Here is a 7,233-nt window from a genome sequence, read left to right on the forward strand (position 1 = left end):
GAACCAGGACTGGAAGTACAGAGTGGCATCTCTTTCTGCTGAAGAGAGATTTGAACATCTCCTCACTTAAATTAGTGTAGTTTGACAATAACTCCATAAAGGTCAAGAGTGTAAAACTGCAGTAAATAAAATATTTAAGGCTGAAGTTTGTTTGAGCATCCTCCATCTGAATTCTGAAAAAGCTCCCCAGCTTAGGTACCCAGAAAACTTTTTCTAATCCATAAAAAGAAGTGAGAGGAAACTTGAGTTGCTCGGGAGATAAATCCTACTATCCATACCACTATTTTAGCAGATAGGAGGATGCAAAACAGACTACCAGGGAGCTCAAGAGGCTTTATTTCCTGACGTTCATTTTTCATCACCAATCCTGGTGAACAGACCCCAAAACTCAGACTAATTAAAGACAAATAATTAAGCACATTCAGACTGTGAAGGTTGGCAGACTCCCACTGTATTGTGAGACCACCTTGGCATTTAAATGGTTAGGGACTATATCCCACAACATCATGCTCATCTCATTGTGGTAGAGAGCTCTTGAGAATGTTATTAGCTGGGTGTTCGCCTTGCCGTTTTTCCACATGAGGCAGATGGGTAATTACGAAGCTAATAGTCTGATTGAGAGAAATCAGATGCAGTGGTTTGCCCAATTAGATGATACATTAGCTTCCTTCTTTGTAAGCAGCTAATGTGTGAAGCAAAGTGGTATTTTTGAGGGTCAGAATCCTTAAACAAGTGCCGAGTTGCAGATTATTGTGTCTCTCTTTTTTTTTCTAATGGAGGAAAAGTGCTAAGTCTTCATTACTAAAAGCATAGAAAATGCAAATCAGGTTCTGAAACAAAAGAGTGAAGGGACAGGCGAGAATATTTGGTGTCCAATGTGTCAACCTACAACATCAATTACATTGAAATGCAATGCATGGGAGCCTAATCAAGGATAGTATAATTGTAATAATTGCATGCTTTTGTTGGAGAGCTGCTGCCATTGTTATTGTCAACCATTTGTTTTTCTCTATTGTTTAAGGGGAGAGTATTTAAAATATATATATGTGTGTGCATATATAACTGTGTATAGCTGTCTGAAGAACAGTATAGGTAGAAGGTTCTGCTACTACACACAGAATGTGTTGAGTCTTCCTTATACCTGTTCTTTGGATGCTGGAAACTCAAGAATCTGAACTCGGTTAAGGCAGGTAATGCTGAAAACTGAGAAATGAACACTGACCTACAATCTGTGCCAAACAAGGAGAGTTACTTTTCCTTTTGCTGACACGTCTCCTGGTCCAGGGAGGTGAGTTACTCCCAGTGAATGGCAAGCTGTGAAGTGAGCCAGTGCTAAATCATCCAAACAATCCCTGAGACACCTCTAGTCTGCCTTCCTTCTTCAAAATAAAAGAGAAAGAAGTCAAAATAAATATTTTCTCTTGTTATATTTCCTCCAGAGCTGCAATCTCTTTCTGCCATTTAAAAGGATTTTTAAATACCTACAATCTTGACAACAGCATTCAAGATAAATGAACATAAAGGGGAGCACTGCATGGGAAAAAAATGACAGCATGAATTTACTCAAGATCTTTTTAAGGGGGAAAAATGTAGGAGCCTTCTGTAAATAAAACAGTGATAATGTATCCTGAAGTTAGGCTGGAAATTCTTCTTATAGCAAAGTGCTCAACGTTCAGATCAAATGAGAGGTTTATTTTCTCGCATCACTTGGGCTTGCCAATAGGTTGAAACAGAGGCACAATAGAAACAGGCTAAAACATTTAACATAGCTGTTAAATCTCATTCTCCACAGCTAAAAAAGAACAATGCTGTACCGTCTTTACTGAGAATACACTCTCCTGCCATAGGAGGCTTTTCATGTATCTCTAACAATCCTGTACATACTCCAAAACTCACACTAATTAAAAGCAAATAATCAAATACATTCAATTTGAAAAGTTGGCAAACTCGCTTGTATTATTGTGTTAGCACCTTGGCACCAAAATGATCACATCGTGCTAATCTCATTGTGCAGGAGAGCTCTTGAGCATGTTATTCAGTAGGTCTGCTCCCTGCCCCCCACCTCCCAGACCCACCCCGTCCTCCTCCACCACCAGCACTCTCTTTCCTTAACCAGATAAAGAAATGAAAATGGTAGCAAAGATAAGCAAAAGCAGGACAGTATTTTCATCATATTTCACTCAGAGGTAATCAGAACTTGTGTTACCTTTTACAGAGATTTTGTTTCATTCTAGCTTCATTTCATCACCACAGATACAGTGGGTAAACCTGAGAGATGTTTTAAAATAAACTAAGCAGGCTGCATGTGTTTCTCACTAGCTCTCATATAATATTCATCTATTATTGTATAGAGCACTTGTCCATCACAGAAATGTGAAGAGTACAAATGCAATAAACAAAAGACTACAAGTTAACAGCTTAATACTGAGCAGGTGAAGAAATCCAGAAAGAAGCATTTTAGGATTTCTTCCCTTTGAAAGTTTTATTTCACAGGTAAAAGTGTTTTTCATTCGCTGTGCAATAAAAGCAAAATTGTCTTGATTAACAGCAAATTTTTAAAAAAGTTTTCTCATACACTGTGCAGAAGAAAGCTTTGTTTTCTTGTCACACTTAATTTCTACAAAGAAAAACCTCTCTGAAGTGACACTTGCAAAAACATGCCTGGGACTCTCAGTAAGAGGCCACCACTTTCTGAAAGACATGATGTACTGTAAACTTAGAATGGATGATATTATGGAAAGGCCACTAGTTTCATGCCTGTAAAAGAAAAACCTTGCACAGGATAGCTTACACAAATGGAGTTATTGAAGCATTCAGTCTCTCTGGGGACTGTGTTTGAGGTGGAGTCTTTTGCATACAGGCCCATGCACACCTGAAGTTAACGACTAACACCTATAGATGCCCATCTGTGCACTATGAAGAAGTATCAGTTTAATTTTCTGCAAGAGGTTGGGAGGAATTTTCCCCAACAGTCCAACAAATCAAGACTGAACAGACTTTCATGAGTAAAGAGGTATTCATCCCAGTATTTCCAGCCCCTGTGTTTTTTTACAGCTGCAATGTCCACCACAGTAGCTATGACCAAGGGCTAGGTACGACCACAAGCTGGGTAGGTAAAACCAGTCAGGGCTAGATTTTCGGTCTTGTTGAAGAGATAGGCCAGAACTGATATATTTCTCTCAACATTTTCCTCTTCTGGGCTAAGGGAAGCATAATTCTTTCCCAAGTTTTACACTGGGGTCTTGTGTCTATGCATGGACATGTATTTGGTTATTAAACATATGATCCTTATCAGTCCCTTCCAACTTGAGATATTCTATGATGTAGTCTGACATCCCCCATCCAGCACTTGCAGGTGGTAGATTTTTGCCTGGGTTCCAGAATCTCTTGTGAGAAAGAACTGCCTCTAAAACACAGTGAATTAATGGTCTGTATCAGGAGAAATACCTATTTTTTAAATTGATTAACATTTATTAGATAAAAAAACATTAAAATTAGGCAAGTGCTGCAGAATTGCAGTGCTGAAGACCACAGCATTTCATGTGGGGAAAAAAAAAAACCAGCCAGAATAAGAGGTTGCTGGAGGACCTTTCTGACAGAACTGGAAGGGTCCCACTCTTTTAGCACAGAGGCACTCACAGTGGAACATGGCATTCTAATATAGTCTTTAACTGCTACATAAGAGAGTCTAACTAATTTGTGAGCTTCAAGACAGTTCCTGTTCATGGCTGAATAATGAAGGAAGCCCACATGGCCAAGCCTGTTAGAAAAACAACCTAAAACTTGCTGTAGAGTCAGTTCCACGGAATAGTCCCTGAACTCCATAGAGGTGAAGGTGCTATCCATACACTATCTCATATGTTCCATCCCTGCTTGCAGGGTCAGAGGACTGCCCAAAAGCCTGAGACAGACCTGTATCTAGAGGGCCCATGGAGGTAGAGCCAGACTTGGATTAAGGTAGCACAGACTTCCTAAATTGTGCCTGGGTGTGGTGAAGAAGCACTGCTTCCAAATACCCTACTCCTCTTACTATAGGGTTTAGGTAACTATAAACCTGACTTCTTAAAAAACACATTCATCTTTCTGTTGACTTCAGCAGGTTTAAATCAGGCCAAAAGATGTATACTGATGTTATTTACATTAACTACTGCTGCATATTCATAGTACAATGTCTTGTTCATAAAGTTTGTAGTTAAATATTGCAAAAAGGTGAACTGGAATTCACAAGAAAATAGTAGGTTTTTGACTAAGCAAGTTTTGCTTTAAATTGTACCTAAATGTTTGTCTGTCGTGAAGAAAAGTTAATAAGCCAACACAATTATCAAGGGTAGCATCCAAGCTTGGAAAGCCCTGTCTCTCCACAGGAAGAACTCCCATTGAGACTACCTGAAGAAATGCTTGTAGACATCAGAGTAGCATATGGTCTCTGAAATCAATATTGGTTTGCAGCCTGACACATGGATGGATAGATACCACAGAGAGATTGAAAGAAATATGACAAGCTAAGTCATACAAACATGTATACACAGTCACAGTCGAGCAGATGCTTTGGCTGAAACAGGTCATTTAGAGGAACACATTGTAGATCTGAGAAATGGAAAAATTAATCTAAAACTTACTGTAGCATAATGAACTTTTGCAAGTAAAACTGAGAGAGGATTCAAAGAAACCCCTCAGGGACAATGCTAAGAGAACATACTGGCGACAAAGTTGTTGATGAACCTGCTTTAGATTTAACAGCACATCTAACAGAGTTCTTCCTTCCCCTAGCTTCCATATCAATTGGAACAGAGAGGTTTCAACAAAACAGTCCCACAGCACAGAAGAGAATGAGAAGGTGCATTTCTCCCAGGCATTAAAACAGGCTGATGCAAACACTTCAGCTCTGTTGGTGGTTTACTGCATCACCCCAGAGATTTGAGTGTGAAATCTGGACTTAAGGAAGAAAATCCTCATTTAGCAAGGAAAGCACTGCAATAGCTATGTGTGAAAGTTCTTCCAGCACTGTTTTCTGCTTGCCATATGGCCAACTTCACCCACATTGAGAGCAACTACTGAGTAAAGCCTCAGCATCTTGAAAGAGAGATACGGAGAGAAATGGAAGTGTCTCATTAGCAAGCATGGCCCAAGGAACACTCTGTTGTCTATTTACACTGTTGCTTTATCTTTTTCTGATGCTAGTAACAAGAAAAGCTGAAGTTTCAATCCCATAAAATTTGGGATAACTTACATATTTCAGTGGTTTTGTAGCCAAATTTTTAGTTTCAAACCATTTAAACTATTCCAGTATATAGTGTTGCAGATCTAGGGACTATTAGGAGGTGTCCTAAGGTCTTTCTATAGACTCATAAGGTTCAGGAGCTAACAGAGATGTTAGCCCTGTTTCTGTTAAATGTACACACAGATATACCCCATAGGGAAGAGAATTCCCCCCAGCCTCCCACCCCACAAAACCAATTCCTCCCCCATGTTTAGCCCTGATATTCAAGAGAGCAGGCATGTGTGTCTGACTTTCAGAGGAAATACATAGGCACCATTCACTCAGACTCAGAATGCCATGAATTTACCACAATAGGAAAAAAAAAAAATTGCCTCCCTTTTTTTTTCAGAGATTCGGGGGATTGTTTGCTTTTGGCTGAGCCAGAAAACAGGTTCCTGCACCTCACTAAAATCCAAATATCTGTATTTACAACACGTGATTCTATTTAAATGGGCTGCCTCACACTTTTCCCCACAGAACTCAGTGGCACAGCTCTTGGAAACCAGCTCTGAGTGCAGGAAATCTCCAATCAGCACTTGCAGCTGCAGGGGCAAGGAGCTTCCCTGCTACAGATAGAAGTTCCCAAACCTGCTGGCATCATCTGCTCAGCAACATCTGAGACTATAGCCAGCCTTCTATGTCCTGTTTATCTGACACACCATCTTTCACTGGGAAGACTCCTTGGCCAGGGCTTTCAAATGCTCAACTTTCACGTTGCAACAAGTCCTGAAACAGAGAGAGTTCTGAAATAAAAGGCCTCAGATATGACCTGTTGTTTTATATTGCTTTCTCTTTACTGTTTGCTACTTACTGATGCTGCTAATACCTGAGTATGTTCTCTCTTCCCTTCAGTCTCCCATTCCCTCACCTAGACCTCTCAGTGACTGCCAGAGTCCTGTCTGTGCAGCAGAACCATGTGTTGGCAAAGAGACACCTTAAATGTCACAGCCAGGTAGCACTGGAAGTTCATTGACAAGGCAGTAGGAAGAGGGGGCATGCCTCAGTTAACAAAGAGCTTTAAACTGTTTCTAGATTAATGCTGTGATGAATTTATACATGAATTCATGTAGATGAATGCTTAAATGGACTCAAACCAAAGAAAATCAAAATCTGATTTATCCAGTGGGTAGATAATCCAGAAACAAAGCAGTCCTGTCTGAAACTGCCCTGCAGAAACGCTTCTTGGTCCTGAGCTACAGGAACCAATGTTAATGGCTCCATATCACTGAGATCTTCCTAAAAATTTCCTATTGCTGTTACTGCTGATGGGAACTCTAAAGTAGACAAGACACTCATCACTTCCAACATTTTTATGATTATGTCTTCTAGTCTTTCTGTTTTCCAGGTTGGATGACATTGCTTTGCTTATTCATCACTTTTACTTCTGGGAGCTGTGCTTGGACCTATTTGGTAACAGTAGGAAATTTTAATGTAGAAAACTTCTGCTCTGCTGCATTATCTGCTTAGCCTCTGCCCTCCCTGGTGAGAATAACATCAAAGACAGCAGCTAAAGTAATGTACAGATTAAAAATTAAACAGAGACCACCCATTCATTCACCTGCCTCAATAGCTAACCTTCATACAGTGTAACAAATTTCAGGCTCACAAGAAGGCTATGGTACCATAATCCATCCCTAACTATCCAGGTCCTGAGAAAATCCTTTGCATAGGTGTGAATATTCCCCTTTAGAATTAAGCAGAAATTACAAGCTTGTGCTTGAAAATCAATAAAAACTAGCACTGGTGCCATTCAAATCCAGAGTGTAGTTATACTTTATATAGTATTTGGAGAATTTTTCAGTTTTAAGCCTAGCAAATAAGAAAGTAAATTGCCAAGGTAAAGAACAGCTATGTTTAGTGAGCACTGAAGCCTGGTAAATATTCCATTTTTAATGGCATCCACTTCTATTTTGTTCACTGAATTATTGGGCTGACCTTAAATTAGAGATCTGGATGGAGCTGAATTGAATATT

The sequence above is a fragment of the Corvus cornix genome, chromosome 3 (assembly GCF_000738735.6).
Source record: "Corvus cornix cornix isolate S_Up_H32 chromosome 3, ASM73873v5, whole genome shotgun sequence".
Classification (NCBI taxonomy): domain Eukaryota; kingdom Metazoa; phylum Chordata; class Aves; order Passeriformes; family Corvidae; genus Corvus; species Corvus cornix.